Source organism: Sceloporus undulatus, chromosome 6 (assembly GCF_019175285.1).
Source record: "Sceloporus undulatus isolate JIND9_A2432 ecotype Alabama chromosome 6, SceUnd_v1.1, whole genome shotgun sequence".
Taxonomy (NCBI): Eukaryota; Metazoa; Chordata; class Lepidosauria; order Squamata; family Phrynosomatidae; genus Sceloporus; species Sceloporus undulatus.
The window spans coordinates 128,146,146-128,164,440 of record NC_056527.1 but is presented as its reverse complement, the minus strand read 5'-3'; positions in this window follow the sequence as shown (position 1 = coordinate 128,164,440).

Sequence of the window (18,295 nt, the reverse complement as noted above, 5' to 3'; positions counted from 1 at the left end):
ATTCTTCTTGAATTGCGGTTCCCAGAACTGGACACAGTATTCTAGGTGAGGTCTGACCAAAGTAGCACTATTACTTCCCTTGATCTAGATAGTAGACTGCTATTAATGCAGCCTACAATCATATTGGCTTTTTAAGCTGCCACATTACACTGCTGACTCATGTTCAGCTTGTGGGCTATTACGACTCCTAGATCCATTTCACACATACGGTTGTCAAGCCAGTTGTCACTCACATTGTGCCTTTCATATTTTCTATGTAATGTAGAATCTTACATTTCTCTCAGTTGAAATTCATTTTGTTAGTTTTGGCCCAGCTCTTCAATCTGTTACGGTCATTTTGAATTCTGATCCTGTCCTCTGGATGTCAGCTCCGCCTCCTAATTTTGTGTCATCTGCAAATTTGAATATGTTGTTGTTGTTGCCATCATTGTGTGGCTTCAAATCATTTCTAACCAGTGGCGACCCTAAGGCAGACCTATCATGGGTTTTCTTGCCAAGATTTATTCAGAGGGTGTTTGCCGTTGGTTCTGTCTAAGGCTAACAGAGTGTGACTTATTCAAAGTCACCCAATGGGTTTCCATGATGGATTGGGAATTTGAAACCTGATCTCCCAGCATCCTAGTCCAATACTCAAACCACTACTACACAACACTAACTGATAAATGTGCCCTCTATTCCATCATCCATATATGTTGTTGAATAGCACTTGGTCCAGAACAGAACCTACTGGCACCCCACTAGACACATTCCTCCAAGAAGAAGAAGAGCTGTTGGTGAGCACTCTTCCAGTTTGGTTAGTCAGCTAATTACAAATCCACCTAACAGTTACATTGTCTATCTCAATTTGACTAGCTTTTTGCCAGAAATGTTGTGGAGGCCTTGTCAAAGGCCTTACTGAAATCAAGATACTCAACATCCACAGCATTCCCTTCATCTAACAACCATGTAGTTCTCCCCCCCGTTTCTCTCATATATAGTCTGCCATGACTTGTTTTTGAGAACCCTATGTTGGTTTTAGGGATCATGATCTTTCTAAGTGCTTACAGACTGATTGTTTTATGATCTGCTCTAGAATCCTTCCTGGTGTTCATGTCAGGCAATAATTATTTGGGTCCTTTTTCTTCCCTTTTTAAAGATGGGGGAGATCCTCCTCCAGTCTGCTGAGAATTCTCCTGTTCACCGGGAATTCTCAAAGATTATTACCAGTGGTTCTAAGATTACTTCTGCCAGTTCTTTTAATGCCCTCAGATGTAGTTCATTAGGCCCTGGAGACCTGAATTAATTTAGAGGCTGTACTACCTCTACGTATTCTGTGCTACATTTCCCCTACTGCACCATCTTCCCCCAGATTGAGCACTGCTCTCCTTTTGAAAGAAGGCCAAGGCAAAGAAACTGTTGAGTTCTAACGAAAATCAAGACTGGCCACATTTACAAGAAAGAATCAACTTCAATGTATTGGCAGGGCTAACCTCTTTGCAAATTATTGTATCTAGCTCAGCCTTTAACAACTACTTCAGCTGGCTCAGTGGTACAACTGGGGTGGTGGTAGTAGTAGGGTCACTTGTCCGGGGATAACTTGGGCATGGTTTTGTTTTTCTTAATGTTAATCAATGATGCTATAGTATACTGACAGTTATTTGACTGCTGAAGAATTATGTAACAATTCACCTCTTGCTCCAGTATGAAGCAATTCATCACTAGCAGAAGGCTGAAGAATTCAGCCCCAGGTTTTCCTCAAATTTCAGGTGGAGGCAAACAGACCCCACACTGCTTTTATAACTAACAGCAAGAACAAACTTGCTACTTCTTCAAACAGTAGCATAGCTGTTCTCAGAAGCCTGACTGTGTTACTAGGACATAACATCCCATGGGAAGGATGCTACATCATGCTGCAACATGATAAGAGTTCTGGGGAGGGAGAATTTGATATCCCCATTGGCCATGGCTGTTTTCACTTTCAGAACATGTCTCTTTATTTAAAAGTCTTCAGCTGAAAGAGAGAGTGTGTACAAGAATGATGCTTGGGCATCCCAAGAACCCCCAGGGGATGAGATGTCCCACAAAAAGTAGCTGGTGTATTTTGCCTACCTTGACAAAATCAGTTAACAAGCTGTGGATGAGAAGTCCAATATAGCTTCATCAGTGAAAAAGAGAGACCAGTATGCAACCAGTGTATAGGTTATCAACTTTGAATAGTAGTTATCTGAAGTGTTTAGTTTACTATTGCCCCTGGCAGAGCTATGCTGTGGTTGCAATTGTTGTTGCAGTCATATCAACAAATTGTTGCTTATCTATAATTTACAGATTCAGAGTTAGAAGCCCCGCATTGAGTCCAACCTCCACTCAATGCAGGAAATCCAGCTAGAGCATTCCCAGCACATAGCTGTCTAGCTTCTCTATCTCTATCTCTATCTCTGTCCAGTGCAATCAAAATGCAACAATAGGTCCATTCATTCAGATTTCATATCAGTTAGCAACCTGACTACATATCAAAGCAGTTAATCAGTGTCTTGGGTGAGATGTTGGAAATTTTAATGATGCTGGGGTACATTGTTGATGTAATCAATAAAGGGAATCCATTTGTCTTCAAAAGAGTTGTGTGTGATGTATCCTGGGATACATGGCTAATGGAGAAGCTCACATTCAGTGAGAGGATAATAATAATACAAATGTCTAGCTTTTAAAAAAGACATCTAGAGAAAGGGACCATACTAGCTCCTTAAGTAATTGGTTCTATTGTTGAACAGTTCTTATTGTCAAGATGTTCCTTCTTATGTTCAATCAAAATCTACCCTCCTGTACCTTAAAACCATTAGGCCTGGCCCATACCCTCTATGGCAGTAGATAACAATTCTTCTCCCTCCTTTCTGTGATAGCCTTTAGATATCTAAATAAGACAAATCTGTCACCTTTCTGTCTTATCTACACCTGAATGTATCCAGCTTCCACAACCAAAATTCAAAGCAGGTTTAGAGGGTCCTGCACAGAAACATCTGGAAAACTATTGAAGAAAGAATAATGGTAAATGTGATAAGATTTCTGATGGAATAATAATGTGTTATTATCTCTTGAACATAGAATTCCAGCCTTCTAGAATTCCAGTGTTTTTATCTTTTTAAAACTACATTTTATTATTTTGATGAATGATATTTTTTTAAATAATGTAATAGTTTAATTCTATTTTAATGCTCGCTTTTGTATGCTTTTAATTTTATTGTTCTTTGAAATTGTAATCTGCTTTGAGTCCCAATTTCTTGCGAAAAAACAGGATGATGATAATAATAATAATAAAAAAAATAATATTAACAACAACAACAACAACAGGAGCACAAAAAGATTTGGAAAGAATCTCTTCTCCCCACATATTTGCATGTGTCGACTCACCCATTTATTAAATGAGTCATCTCTTGTGAGACATGGGCCCTTGTGTCTTTTATAAGGCAAAGGTAGCTAAGGAAAGCTAAAGCTCAGAATGAGTGGATGAAATGAAACTGTCTATGGCCTGTTACAGACAGCCAAAATAAAGCTGCTTCGAGTCACAGTGGAGGTATGGTGTTTCAATGATGCATGCATCTAAGAGTCCAGAGTCGCACCAAAGCCACAAAAAACTATGGATGCCAGCCATGAAAGCCTTCGACTTCACAAGATCCAGAGAGCTATAGATCAGTCAGCTTCAACCCAATACTAGGAAAAATATTAGAATAGGTCATAAATGACTCTGCAGATATTAGGTGACAATATTGTGATAAGTTAGTGCAGAACAAATCCTTCCAAACTAATCTCATCTCTTTTTTGATTAGGTCACTAGTTTAATAGCTGTTTGCAATGCTTTAAACGTGGATGTCATTTTTCTGGATTTCGGCGAAGTATTTAATAAAGTCCCCGATGGTATTTTGATTAGCAAACTGATTAAATGTAGAATAGATGGGGACACTGTCAGATGGAGTCATAATTGGCTAGAAAACCATGTTCAAAGAGTCATCATCAATGGCTGCGCTTCAAACTGGAGCAGAGTGCCACAGGGATCTGTGCTGGGGCTGACACTCTTCAGTACTTTTTTACCAATGATTTTGATGATGGGTTAGAAGGAATCTTTATCAAGTTTTCAGATAGTACTAAACTGGGAGGGTTGGCTGACACACTGGAAGATAGTGTCAAGGCCAGCAGGACTCATAGTTCAGAAGATCAGGCTCCAGTAGTTAAGCTCAAACATTCCATAATTATAGAAACATTCTGGAGAGGTTGATTATCAGAACTAACCAGCAGGCATTAACACTGGCCAATTAAACAGTGCATTACTACAGATTCACGGTGGGCAGCATTCTCATTCATTAATAAATTATAAACGCATTTCTCTCTTTTTTCTCCCAGACCACGCCTCTGTTGTTTCAACACCACATACCTTCCCATATAGAATGACTTTGAGCAGGCTTGAATCATGTTTGCTTCCTGTCTGCTTTATCTCCCCTGCCGCCCGGTGTCTGAGATGACCATTACTACTATATCACCCATCACACCAATTACCGACATATTATGGCAGCACAAAAGCAAGTGCAACTCCAGACAGATAGGAACAGAATTCAAAAGGACCTTCAGTCAAGATGAAAGAGCCATCAGGACCTGAGCAGAAAACAGAAGATGGAACCGTTGAACCAGCTGTAAGATTAAAGAGGAATCGGTCAGTCTGTAGGCTGGACCAGAGAATGATCTGGGAGTTAGGACTGAAGAGTAAACCAAGAAACACGAGACATATCAGAGCCCAGCTTGATGGAACTTGGATTTGAATGCTCAAGGAAAATTCCACAGAGGCAAGTAGACTATCTGCGGTGCTCAAAAGGAGTCCATGGTCATGATGGGTAGATTGAGCCAAAAAGATTCTTTCTTTGATAGCTGTAGGGATGCTGCTTGCCACATGAGGCAATGGTCAGCAGCAAGCAGATCCTGGCACTTTTGAAAACAGAAACTTCAATGATAGCATTTGCCACATGGGGATACCTCAGGATACCTTTTTAAAATCAGCATGTTTCTTCTGTCATTGGATTCTTTCATATGGATTACCAGTGGGAACACTGCGAAAATCTTATGTACCCTTGATTACAACCACAGCAATTCAACTTCTTTACAAAATGGATTCCAAGCCTTTCTGAGTGTGAAATGGAGCCTGATTCCTTCGAATTGATAGAACAAAACTCACTGGGAATGTATCATTAATATGGATATATCGTGGGCAATGCGGATGTATTAATTTTCCTTTGTGATAGGAAAAGCCTGTGAAGCGAATGGCAAATGAACAGTTAAGCAACCGGTGAAAAAGATTCTAGTCAAAAGTATGCAGGGAGAAATACAAGTTCCACAAGGAGAAAAAGTTTTAATTTTAAGGACACGTATTATTAGTGCAGTCAAGAGGAGCCTCTACACGGAGCTGTATAGAATAAGTGGAGTGTCATGTAAACTGATCAGAAAATTACTGGTAGTTACACTCTTCCCTGACAAAATGATTCATAGTAATTCAGGGAAATAATTCTTATTACAGTTAGAGTCCTCACTGCATAAGTGCAAAAGATGAGAAGGAGGAAAATAGGCTACAGACTGTACCGCTTAAAGTACACAAGCCAAAGCTTATGGAAACTGAAGATGTTAGACCTGGACAAGAAGAAAGTAGATGTTTTGTATGATATGGCATTTGCTCCTCAGTGACAAGGTATTTGGCATGGAGAAAGTTCCAAATTTAGTGTAAAATGATAATAGAGAACCCAGTGTCTTTCACATTATTGTACTACAACTCCCACAACACTTGAGCATTGGCCATGATGGCTGGTGCTGGTGAGAGGTGTACTTTAATCATATTGATTACACAGTGGTTCTCAGCCTTAAATTTTCCAGATGTTTTGGATTTCAGCTCCAAGAAATCTCACTCACCATGGCCAATGGTCAGGAATTCTGGAAGCTGAAGTCCCAAAACATCTGGAAGATGAAAGATTGAGAACCACTGAAAAAATCTGCAACTGACAAGGCAGCTAAAAGGTGTTTCAGGTATTCCTGGTGGTATACCAATACACTTTGTCTGGAGAAAATTCTGCAAGGCTGTGAAATTTGAGGTCCCACCATTAAGGGGACAATTAGCTCACAGCCCCATCAATCCTGGTGTCCACCCTAGAATCATAGAGTTGGAAGAGACTGCAAGGGCCATTGAGTCCAACCCCCTGCCATGCAGGAAATCTCAATCAAAGCATCCCCTTTGACAGATGGCCATCCAGCCTCTGTTTAAAGATCTCCAAGGAGGGAGATTCCACTACACTCCGAGGAAGGAGTATGTTCCACTGTCGAAAAAGCCCTTACTGTCAGGAATTTCCTCCTAATGTTGAGGTGGAATCTCATTTTCTGGAGCTTGCATCCAGATCCTGTTCTCTGGAGCAGCAGAAAACAAGCTTGTTCCCTCCTCAATATGACATTCCTTCAAGTATTTAAACAGGGCTATCATATCACCTCATAACCTTCTCTTCTCCAGGCTAGCATCCCCAGCTCCCTAAGGCATTCCTCATAGGGCATAGTTTCCAGATCCTTCACCATTTTGGTCGCCCTCCTTTGGACACGCTCCAGTTTCTCAACATCCTTTTTGAACTCTGGTGCCCTGTTTACCTGCCCTTTCATCATGAGAAGAAAATTAATTGGTTATCTCCATGAGGACAATGCCAGCGCTAAAACCTCCATATTTCCTTTCTGACTGTCCTTCAAAAAGTCAGTGATAAACCAAATGAGGTTGGGGCGGGGAGAGAATGCAAGAAAAATAAAACAGAAACTTTGAATACAAATACAATTAGATCTCATTGGGCAAAATCCATAACCAGCTTCTAGCAATACCCCTCTGAGTTAGTCACTGAAATTGCAAAATGAGAGAATATAAATCAGAGTTGACAACTAGGTCTTATTTCCCTCTTTAGAAGCTATAACCAAATAATAAATCATACAATAGCAGTATGCAGAAGGCTTTTTAGAATGCATTCTTGTTCTCTTTCTCTTGGAGGCTCCAAAAGGTAGTTCTTTCACAGAAGAAATGCTAACAGCAAGTTACTTCCTATACATTTCTAGCTAGTGAGTATTAATGAATTCATTTCCACAAAAAGCCAAAAATGAATTTGCAATTTTATGAAAGGACAAATCAATTCCTTGGTCTAGTTCAGGACTTGAAAATATCCTGGACTGATCATGGAACATTCCACTCCAGGATTTAGTGCTGGGAGGGATGTAAAGGAATTTATTTGTGACTGTGTCTAAGGAAGAAATGAATTGTAAAATAAATTGTGGCTGGAATCCTACTGGGGACTTGCGTCTTGAGAAGTGGACTTATGTTTGCAGGAATTAGAATTGGGCAGTTCCACAATGTCCATATTCAATAAAGGCCTGGTGCTACATTTCTGCATAGGGGATCCAGCACAATTACTGATGCACATTGGAACTGATGTGGACCAGGAACAATGTGCATTAGTTCCATTATGTACTGCAACATCAGCTAGGGAGTGCAGATGTGAACTCTCCATGTTAGACAAATCTCTGACCTAAAGGGTTTTCTAGCCCTCTGGAGCAGATACTAAAAATCATGTCCTGGATGGCAGCAGGTGTTGCTTCTTCTTGGATCCACTTTCTCAGCATCCTAATTCACCAGGAGAATTGCATCCATGTAATGTTAATAAATAACTTTATTAAAATGGAAAAAAAGTAATTAAAATAATGGAAATGGTGGAGCTATACAAGAGCAGAAAACTTTGCAGAAGATTCCACTGTGGAAGATTTTCCATTTATTGCATCCTTGCATGAACCATTTTAAAGATAATTTACTGTGTGCAAATGCTCCCTTCATATACTCTTTTTGTGGAATATTTATTTTAGTAAATAAAATAAAATAAACACACCCTTGAGCTTTCCAGCATTTCCTTTGGTTTAGTTTTTAAATATACTGCCATGCATTGTTTGAAAAAGAAATGTTGCAATCAGATAAAGTAATAAAGTTCTTTGATCATTTAACACTTTCACAGGAGGGAACTAATTAAGTGACAACCTCTTGGATATCAGGCTATTTTGCAATTACTAGGATGTGGGACGTGGGGAGGGGGACAGTGGGCAATTTTATTCCAGCCCATAAAATGCTTTCTTTTCCAGAAAGCTTAGAGCAATAACTACAAAAAGGCTAAGCTCAATTGGTTATGAACCTGGGGCCTGTTACAGACTGCCAAAATAAAGCTGCTTCGGGTCTCTTTGGAGGTATGCTATTTAAATGATGCATGCATCCTAAGAATCCGGAAGCTGCACCAAAGCTGCCCTCCAGTGCTTAGGAATGGAGTGTGGCTTTGGCGCGACCTTGGGACTCTTAAGTCCCATGCATCATTTAAATAGCATACCTCAAAAGAAACCCGAAGCAGCTTTATTTTGGCAGTCTGTAACAGGCCTGGGCTTCTTTTCTATACCACGATGTCTTGTTGTGCAATTGCTTTGTGGTAGAAAATCATTCTCTGGTGAATTATTTAGTTCTTGTAGAGATCACAAAACTGATATAGCCTACATCCATACTTCAGAAATAATCCAGTTTGACTTCTTTTGAACAGCTGTTTGCTATGGAGTTATGGGAACTGTAGTTTGTTGTGGCACCAGAGCTCTCTGACAGAGAAAGCTAAATGTCTCACAAAATTACAGTTCACAGAATTTGATAGCATTGAGCCATGTTAGTTAAAGTGGTATGTACCCAGTCATAGTAAGGTAAAGGTAATGGTAGTCCCTTGCCATGAATGTCTAGTTGTAACCGACTGTAAGGGGTGGTGATCATCTCCATATCTAAGCCAGCATTTTCCACGGACTGCTCTGGTGCTCATGTGGCCAACATGACTCCACTGAACACTGTTACCTTTCTACTGAGAAGTGCTATCTAACTATCTACTTGCATTTGCATGCTTTCAAACTGCTAGATTGGCAGAATCTGGGACTAGTGATAGGAGCTCACCCCATCATGCAGCAATTGGGCCTTAGACTGCCAACCTTATGATCTTCTGATCATCAGAACTGGCTTCTTAACCACTAAGCCACTGCATCCCAGTCATAGTAAACTGGGAATGAAATCAAAATAGCCATATTTTAAAATCACCATCAAATAGGCTAAGTGCTGGAGAAATAAGACAGAGATAAGCTTCATTGTTGTTTGTTGTTATGACAAGTTATGGCCATCCTATAAATGATGGACCTCCAAGAAAGCCTGTTATTAACAGCCATGTCCAAGTCTTGCATATCCAGGGCTGTGGTTTCCTTGATTGACTCAATCCACTGTAGTGCAGTCTTCCTCTTCTCCTACTTTCTTCCACTTTGTTGTTGTGTGCCTTCAAATTATTTCTGACTTACAGCAACCATACGGCATACAGATACCCACAAAATTTTGAGTTCTTAAGCCAATATGAACCAATAGAGAATACTGAGTCAGAGCCAGATCAGTACAGTTCCTTGTCAGGTTTGAATCATAGTGATACCTGTCTTGCAGGGTGGAAATAGTATTATGGATTCATTTACTAAATTACCACTCATTTCTAGTTTGAAAAAGCCCAATTACTACATCTTACACTGATGCACTAACTGGAAAGGCTTTTAACATTTGAAAACATTTATTTCGCACAAATGCCACCTCCACTTTCATCTCACCTGTTTACAATAATATTTTTATCACTGTTCAAACTTTTCACTTCACACTAAAGCTTTGCTCTTACCTCCCATTCTCCAAAAGCCCGTTTCTCTTTTTGCAGAGCATGTTTTAAAAGTATTCACACACACTCTCCACTGTTCTTATTTCTGGATTTTTCCCTTAGGCTGCTTCTATTTCTCTCTCTTTGTTAAAAGGAACTGAAGACCTTTCTGCACCCCATCTTACCTTCTACACCTTCCTATAGATGCTGACTCAAGAGTACTTTGCTGCTCTTCAAGCTGACTTTCTGCTCTAAAGTAAGAGGTGCATAGCACTCAACAGCAACCAAACAGGATTGATCGATTCTGTTGTCGAGGAGGAGCTGGATGCAAGACAGTAATCTGAGAAGAGATGAAAACCAGGGCACATGTGGCCAAGCAACATCACAGCATGATTAGGATTGCAAAGGTAATTCATACAGAAGAACACACAAGCTTGGAAAAGCTGCAGCAGTTTGCTTTTGCTTGACCCAATTGGGAAGGGTAAGATTTGCTCCTGCTTTCCCCCTCACATCTGCTGAGTTAATTGAGTGCAAACTACTTTGGGACTCTAAGTTCTATGTTTGTAACTACGATCTTGAATTTCAGCCATGATCTGGGGAAGGTCTTATGAAAGTTGCAGCCTGTTGGATGTTGCAGCCCTATGGATGGCCAATGGCAAGAAATGGCTGTCCTCTTCAAAGCAGGTAGTGTTTTAGTTCCTGGTTTTTCTGTTGGTAGATAGTATTGTTGCAAATATGTTTGCTCTTGAGGGCCAAACTACCTAAAACGTTGTATACATATATCTCTGGAGACACAGTTCACCTATATGGATGGAAGTCATTCACACAGAGAGATACGATTGCCTTATTTTCAGATTATTTGCAGTGGAGGCATGCCTGTTGGAAGGGGTTGGTTGTTTCTTTGGCTATGCCTTTTTTGTGTGTCTTTCTCTCCAGATTTGAAGCCAGGATAGTTTATTGTGCAAAGACAGTTGGCTGGGGAGGGGAACGCATTGCCCTGGCCCAGGCACTAAAGAGATTAACAGGAATGAAGCAGGGAGAGGAAGCTGCTGTTGAGCTGTGAATAGGAAATGATCTGTGAGCAAACTGTACAAGCTGGGATGAAGCAAATAGGCAATTAACATTCATTTGGGCAAATCTGCACCTGTCGGAGCTGAAGTGAGAAAAGAGGAAGCAGGTTGGAGGAGGGAAAGAACGTCTCTTAAACGAGGTCAAAAGACAGAAAGGATCCATTTGGTTTATTAGGGCTCATGACTGAATGTCATGAGCAGAAATTATCGCCATCTATTATTTATGGAGAGCTGCAAGCGGGCAGAAAAGCTAGGATTATATTTAAATATTGGAAATTTAAATATTTCTTCCCCAGATCGTGTCTGCAGTTGGTTAACCCTTGCGGAGTTGGTTTGGATGTTTCCTTGCCTTTATGATATTCCACTTGGGCTGGATTTTCACCATCTTCCTTTTGGTGGTGGCAGGAGGCAGATATTTGCTCTGTGTGGCAGAAAAAAGTGACTAAACAAAATGTTATTGATCACCATCACCACCCCATTGTCTTCCAACATTTTAAGTTTCTTGACTTTGACACCTTCCACACCCCTTTTAACCTCACAACAGTGATGTGGCGTACATACAACTTACACAGAGTGACCAGCCTGGAGAAATCTGGGGCCCTTTGACACTATACATTTATGGTGCTATGATTCTACTTTATCTTCCATGGCTGCATCCTATGGAATCCTGGAGACTGCAATGTGGGGAAGCACTAGAGTTCCCTGGTTGAAAAGTCCCACCTTTCCTTAGCTTGTAGATGCCAGGATCCCATAGGATGAAACCATGGCACTAAAAGAGGAATCACGATGCACAAACATGTCATGAAAAAGGGGTCCTGGCGGTTCAGATGGGGAAGTACTTCAAGCGAAAACATCGTCCCATATTTGTTCCCTAGCAACCAGATTTCAGAGGCATCTGTCCTTTGATTCTGGCAGTGATATATCTATCCTGATTAGTACTTCACCCTCTTTGAATTTGTCTAATTCTCTTTTAAAGTCATTTAAAGACTACCATTCCATACTGTGGTATTGTTTACCTGAATTGGATGATCTTGAGGTCTAGTATTATGAAAGAGGGAGAAACAGGTCCATGTATCTCCATTGTTGTTATGGTGGTTGTTATTTGCCGATGTTTAGATTGTAAACCTGAGGGCAGGGAATAGTTTTGTTTTACTTGCAAAGTATCTTGTACAGTGATGGTGCTATATAAATAAATTACGAGGATGGTGGTGATTATGACGACGATGATGCAAGATATTATCAATGCCACTGGGTCACTGGGAAGGTAATGAAATGGAACAGGGAGTTGGATCTCTCAGACTGTTAAAAGTCCATGTGAACTTTGAGAAGGTGACCTCTATCAAGAAAGCATCATTTCCATATCCTCCAATCATTCTGATTTTGCAGACACAGCACCAATGAATCTTCTATCACCCCTCTTTTCCAGCTACTTTTACAATATCCCAGTTTCTCTCTTCTCCTCCCACTTTTCCCCTTTGTCCTTCTGTTGCTTCAAACTGAACTCAAAGCACAAAACTAATTTTCAAGCTATTACCTCAGCAGGGAGAATAGAATAGGAGGCAGAATCTTGCCCTTCCAAGTAGACTCAGGCAAAAGATCCTGCTACAACGCCTCCTAGCTTTTGTGTCTTTTCTCATTAATGACTTTTGCCATCTTGAACACAATCTAATTTTGTTTGGCCACTTGTATCCCCGTTTTCACCTTTGTAATGCTGAAGGGTATGCATTTCAAGCTGCTATATCTAAGGCCTTCCAGTACATTTTTAACATTTACAAATAAAAACCAGATGATTAAGCAAGCCAAAAACATCTCAGTGATTAAAATGGCACAATAATTCAGAATTGCCCGGCTTCTCATTCCAATATTGAATGTGTAAGCCCCAGTTTTGCGGAAATTTATCTTCCTCAGAAAATGCATTTCTAATTCATTACAAGGTTTGTTAATCAAAGGTATTTCCTCTATTTGTCATTTTAAAGAAAACCATCCACTGAAGGAGGTCCCCTATTCTTCTATCTTGCTGCAATACAAGCTGCCATAAACTCAATATCATAAATATAATATCATGCATTATGTCATAATATCATAAATGTTGTCATAAATTCAATGGCATAGAGCACAATGATCCAATTTTTCCTTGGAATGCTATTATTTTTAAAGCTGTATCATAGGTATCACACTGTACCTTCTGCCTCATCTCAGTTTTACAAATCCTATGCTACCATGATATAGCCGTATACTTTCAATCCTCCTGGCCATTGAAGAGTCTTCGGTGCTAGAGACATCAGCAAGATTTCAATGCCATCATCTCAACATCCATTCCTCATCCATTCTTCACATTTTAGCCATGCAGTATTTCCATTCCACTTTTGCTTTAATCTGCAATTGTTGTTATTTTAAAGTAATAATCTCCATGTAAACTTTGACACGTTACAGACTGCCTGAAAGCGGCGGTCTGCCGCCACCGGCAGTTGCTGTTTCCGGGAACCGCAGCAGCCAAACCACACAGTTCCTGGGCGCAGCAAAAAAGAAGTGCCAAAATGGCACTTCTTTTTGCGCCCCGGAAGTGGCTCTGCGAGGCGCTAGTTGCGCACTCGCAGCGTCACTTCTTCTGTGCGACGTCTGGACACTACATCTCCGTGACGTCAAGATGGCGGCGCCTGTGTGGAAGGGCACCACCATTTTCTACGTACCCAGTACGTACTAGGGTTAGGGGCATCAGGAAGTGACACCCCTTCCTAACCCTAGTACGTCCTGGGGACATAATATATACCCATTGTTTATGTGTATTGGAAGTTTAGAATAACCCCCAGTGGATTTGCTTATTGTGTTTGTGCGATTATGGGCCAGGCTTCCTGTCAACATTGAGCAATCCCTCTCCTTTCAAAGGTTTCTTGCATTGTTCTGTGAGAACAGCACAAAATCCAAAGTTCATGGGTGTGATGCAACTTTATTAGGATGAATGAAAATTCATGTAAAGTTAAATACATTTCAGCTGTGTGCATGATATTGTAATTTAAAGGTGCAATTTTAAATTTGCTAGTTGTTTGTGTCACTCACCATTACATTCAGTGATATCTGGGAAGATATCTGTATCATAGGATACAGCCATGATAGTTAAAGTGCCATCAAAGTGCTATAACTGTATAGCGTGAAAGAGACGCCCAAGGAGTACACAGGTATGCCTTAAGTGATATATTGTAACTTTACTAGATTTCCTAGTGGGATAAAATTAGTACAAATTCCAGGATTCAAGGACATACAGCTATGACCCTTAAATTAGGACCAAAGTGCCATAACTGTATAGTGTGAAAGAGACCCCAACAGCTACACAAACGTACATTGATTGGTCTGTTTAACAGTACTTGCCCTCCTGTCAGGATAAAATTAGTACACATATACATAAAATAAATCCAAGCAATACAAACATCCTATTTGTCATTCCAGGAGAAAGTGGTGGGGGGTAGGTACAAATTCCAGCAGTTAGCAGGTGGTCATGTTGATCCTCATGCTGTGAAAAGTCTCACAGAAATTTGTTAACAATCTCAAAATGCAGGCTGTTTGTTTTCCTCCTGCCTGGTTGACAACCCATATTTGAGTCATATCAGAGACAGAATCACGTTGTATTATTGGAGTGTGCATTGTTTGTAACAGACTATAAATGGAGCCAAACGAGGGTTTTTGTTCATTACAAAACATATGGAAAGAAAAAAAATGAATGAGTACAAATGGGCTTCACTTGCATCATCTGGGGAGTGGAGGAGAATATCTTCTCTGGCTCAGAATGGAATTTCCCCTAGGGAACTATAGACCATGATATTTTTTGATACCAGCTGGTGAGAAACATTCCCTTCTAGGTACGCTCACCTGGCACCTACATGATAGTCATTTCAAATGTGTTAGTGCATTTACAACGTTGCATGCCTAATTGGCTTTTACATGCCTCAGTGTTTTATTAATTGTTGCTGGTTTTGTTTTGGTTTTATATTCTGATTTCTATAGTAATTGTTTTACAATATTATTGCTGTATTGCTGTATTTTGTTTTCCAACAGATTGCATACTGCCTAGAGAACTCTGCTTACTGTATATTTTAAAAGTGCAGTACTCACATAGATACATATGTGCATGTATACTATGCATAACAATGTTGTGTCAGATCCCATTCCCACCTGGCTTCAAGGTACCAAAAGATGTTGGCTGGCATTCTGTATTACAGTTAATGGCATTGTAACCTAGAGTTATGCATTTGTAACTGCTACTAACATCTTGCAGTATTATGTTGATTATCCATCTGGACCAGGGGCTTTCCCCATCTTCATTTTTTTAATATCCTCTATCCCACAAACCATTGCTATAGATCGGTCTAATCTTTCTTTTTGTTCCTCAGTAATTGTCGGTATAGTGTGTTTATTCAAATATTTCAATATTTTTCCCCACTGAAATCTGCATTGATTTATAAAGGGACAAATAGTATTTAGAATTTTTTAAAACAATCTTTTCTTGATCTGTTACTTCTTTTCCATCTCTAATTTTAAAAATCAATATCTTTTCTTTTCCTCATCCATTCTCACTTCACAGTTATATTGCTATATTCCATTTTACCTACCATGACAACATCCTATGAAATGCTGGAGTATAGTTTGGTCTGGCATTGGAGCTTCCTGTCTTATAATTCTAAGTACCTTTCCTACAACTACAAATGCATTTGAACTATTGCAGTTAAAGCAAAATCATAGCACAGGCCTGGAACAGACGGGCCAAAATGAAGTGGCTTCCATCCACTTTGGAGATGTGCTGATTAGATGCCACATGCCTCCAAAGCACCCAGAAGCCATGGCGAAGCTCTGTTCAGTCCTTTGGACTGGAGCAAAAAGCATTTAGGATAATCCAGCTCCTGGATTAGAAGAAAATAGTCTATCTGTCATCTTCGTTCCTTCCTTCCTTCCTTCCTTCCTTCCTTCCTTCCTTCCTTCTTTCCAGTGAAAGGAGCTGGAAAATATGCTTATGGGTGGGGGTAATTATTTACAATATGTATGAATATCAATACGAATAAAATGTAGACATAGAAATTTTCATGCAGACTTTAAAAACACAATGTGAACATGGTATTAAATGAACCTGTGCTTGGGGGAAAAACCATGAACATTATAGGGGCCAAAACGGACAGGTTTGTCCCTGCCTAATGATGACATACAGAGCCAGCCTTGTGTAGTGGTTTGAGTGTAGGGCTAGGCTTTCGGGAGACTAGGGTTCAAATCCCAAGTCAGCTATGTAAACCCACTGGGTGATCTTGGGCAAGTCACACTCTCTCAGCCTCAGAGGATGGCAATGGTAAACCCCCTCTGAAGAAACTTGCCAAGAAAACCCTATAAGATGTTCGCTTCAGGGTTCCCATCAGTCAGAAATGACTTGAAGGCACATAACAACAACAACAACAAATGGTGACATGCCTACCAGAGATAATTCTTCACATGCAGCACTAAAAATTAATCAACTCTTTCCAGGGTCTTTGTCCCGATTCCTTCCATACATCTACCTTGAGTTCTAGTTCAGGGCCTGCCTGTCACCCATGGTCACACTGGCTTCTCTGTGGACTGTTTGAATGTCCCATTTGAGGCCAGGCACTTGGGCAATCAGCAAACCATTGGGACACAACATGCCTTCTGCATTTTCTTCTCCCCAGTTGTCTTAGATTTAATTAGACTTGGAGTGTTTGCCTGTTTTTCCCCTCCCTCCCTTTTTAAAGAACGGAGCCATTTCTTTCTTTCTCTCCTCCACTTTCCCCCACTAATCAAACCAACCTTGATTGCGCTGCCATCAGTGTAATCAGAGACTTCCCTTTGAAAAGTGGGCTGCTCGGAGGAGCAAGTTACTGGGTCACTGAACCCCTGCGAGGAGTTTCACCTCCGAATGCCATTGAAACAGGAACTGATTCTCAATTCAAACAGCTGGCTGCTCAGATCTCTGCTGGAAACCAGTTTGAGCTTTACGAGGGAAGAAAGTGGCAGTTGGCTCTCAGGCCTGCTGGAAGGATTTTGCATTCACTTTTAATCATGTTCAGAGAGAAGGAATAAAAGAGGATGGCCCCTTAAAGCCTGTGTGGCAAGCATGTTGCTAAATTTTCGGGGTAGCAGAGGAGCGGAGGGAAGAAACCCCTATGTATTAATTAATAACCTGATCACCAAAAGTGTTTCCCCATCCACCGTATTCTTTTAGGAAACGGTGATGTTCTGGTTAAGAAGATAATAAGATTAGTTTTAATATAATTAGGACATGGGAAAGAGCAGAAGGTGAGATCCCATTGTACCAGTAAAAAATAGGATGAAAATAACCTAAAAATAACCTAAATTTTCTCTTCAGCTTAGCTAATATTAAAAAAAGGATCTTATTTTCAGTCTTAGCCAGGGACTTGTGTGTTTCAATCGGGTTTGGAAATGGAATTGAATTGCATGGGGCAGTGTGATAAAATCCCTCGATGATGGTTACAACCCGCATCTATCCCGGCAAGGATTTGGCATGGGATAATCTCCTTAGAGGCCTCTCTTTCTTAGTATTGTTATAAGTCCAAGTTGGCCTGATGTCCACTAACAGCAGCAACATACTCCTTGCCCTTAATTGAAAAACATGCTTGTCTCTTATTCAGAGGTCTAGGATGCACCTCTTCCCCTGCAACTTGGTAGTAACAGTATTAATCTGCTTCCATACATTCTTTATCCTTCCCCTCACATTTTTTCCCATGTAGCTGCGCAGGACTAATGCATGTAAGACAGCAACCTGAGTAATGAAGGCTTTGATACTAAGGAAATGCTTTCACAGCTAACATTATTCACATGCCCAGCTCGAAACAATTTTTAGAGCTAGCTATTCATCAACTATATTCCAGGGTGGAATACATGAATATGCCATATTGATGTAGAGGTTCTGCGCCCATGTGGTTAAGCAACTGACTATTTTCCTTGAGGTTTCTATGACCAACAGAGCTTAAGTTTTGCCTGAGCTCAGTGTAGAGCTAAAACATGGAAGAGAAGAAAGATTCTTGCCAAAAACAGAATTAAAAAAGCCACTGGGCATATGTAGAGTTACATTTACTAATAACTAAACCGAAAGGGAGTGGGAAGGGAACGGAACAGGGAAATCACACATATTACTGTATGGGAGAATGCTGCCGATACTGCCAGAAGTCCCCAACCCATTCCCCAAAAATCCCACAGCAGCCAATTTTCAAGAACGATTCTGAACAGTTCTTGAAAATGGCTGCTGTGGGATGGATAAATAAATAGATAGATAAATGATAGATCAGTGATGGTGAACCTTTTAGAGGCCAAGTGCTCAAACTGCAACCCAAACCCCACTTATTTATTGCAAAGTGCCATGTTCCCCTGGCTTTCTAGTAACAAACTCTGGCAAACTCTGTGCTGGGGTGATGGCACATGTGCCCATAGAGAGAGCTCTGAGTGCCACCTCTGGCACTTGTGCCATAGGTTCGCCATCACTGTGATAGATAGATA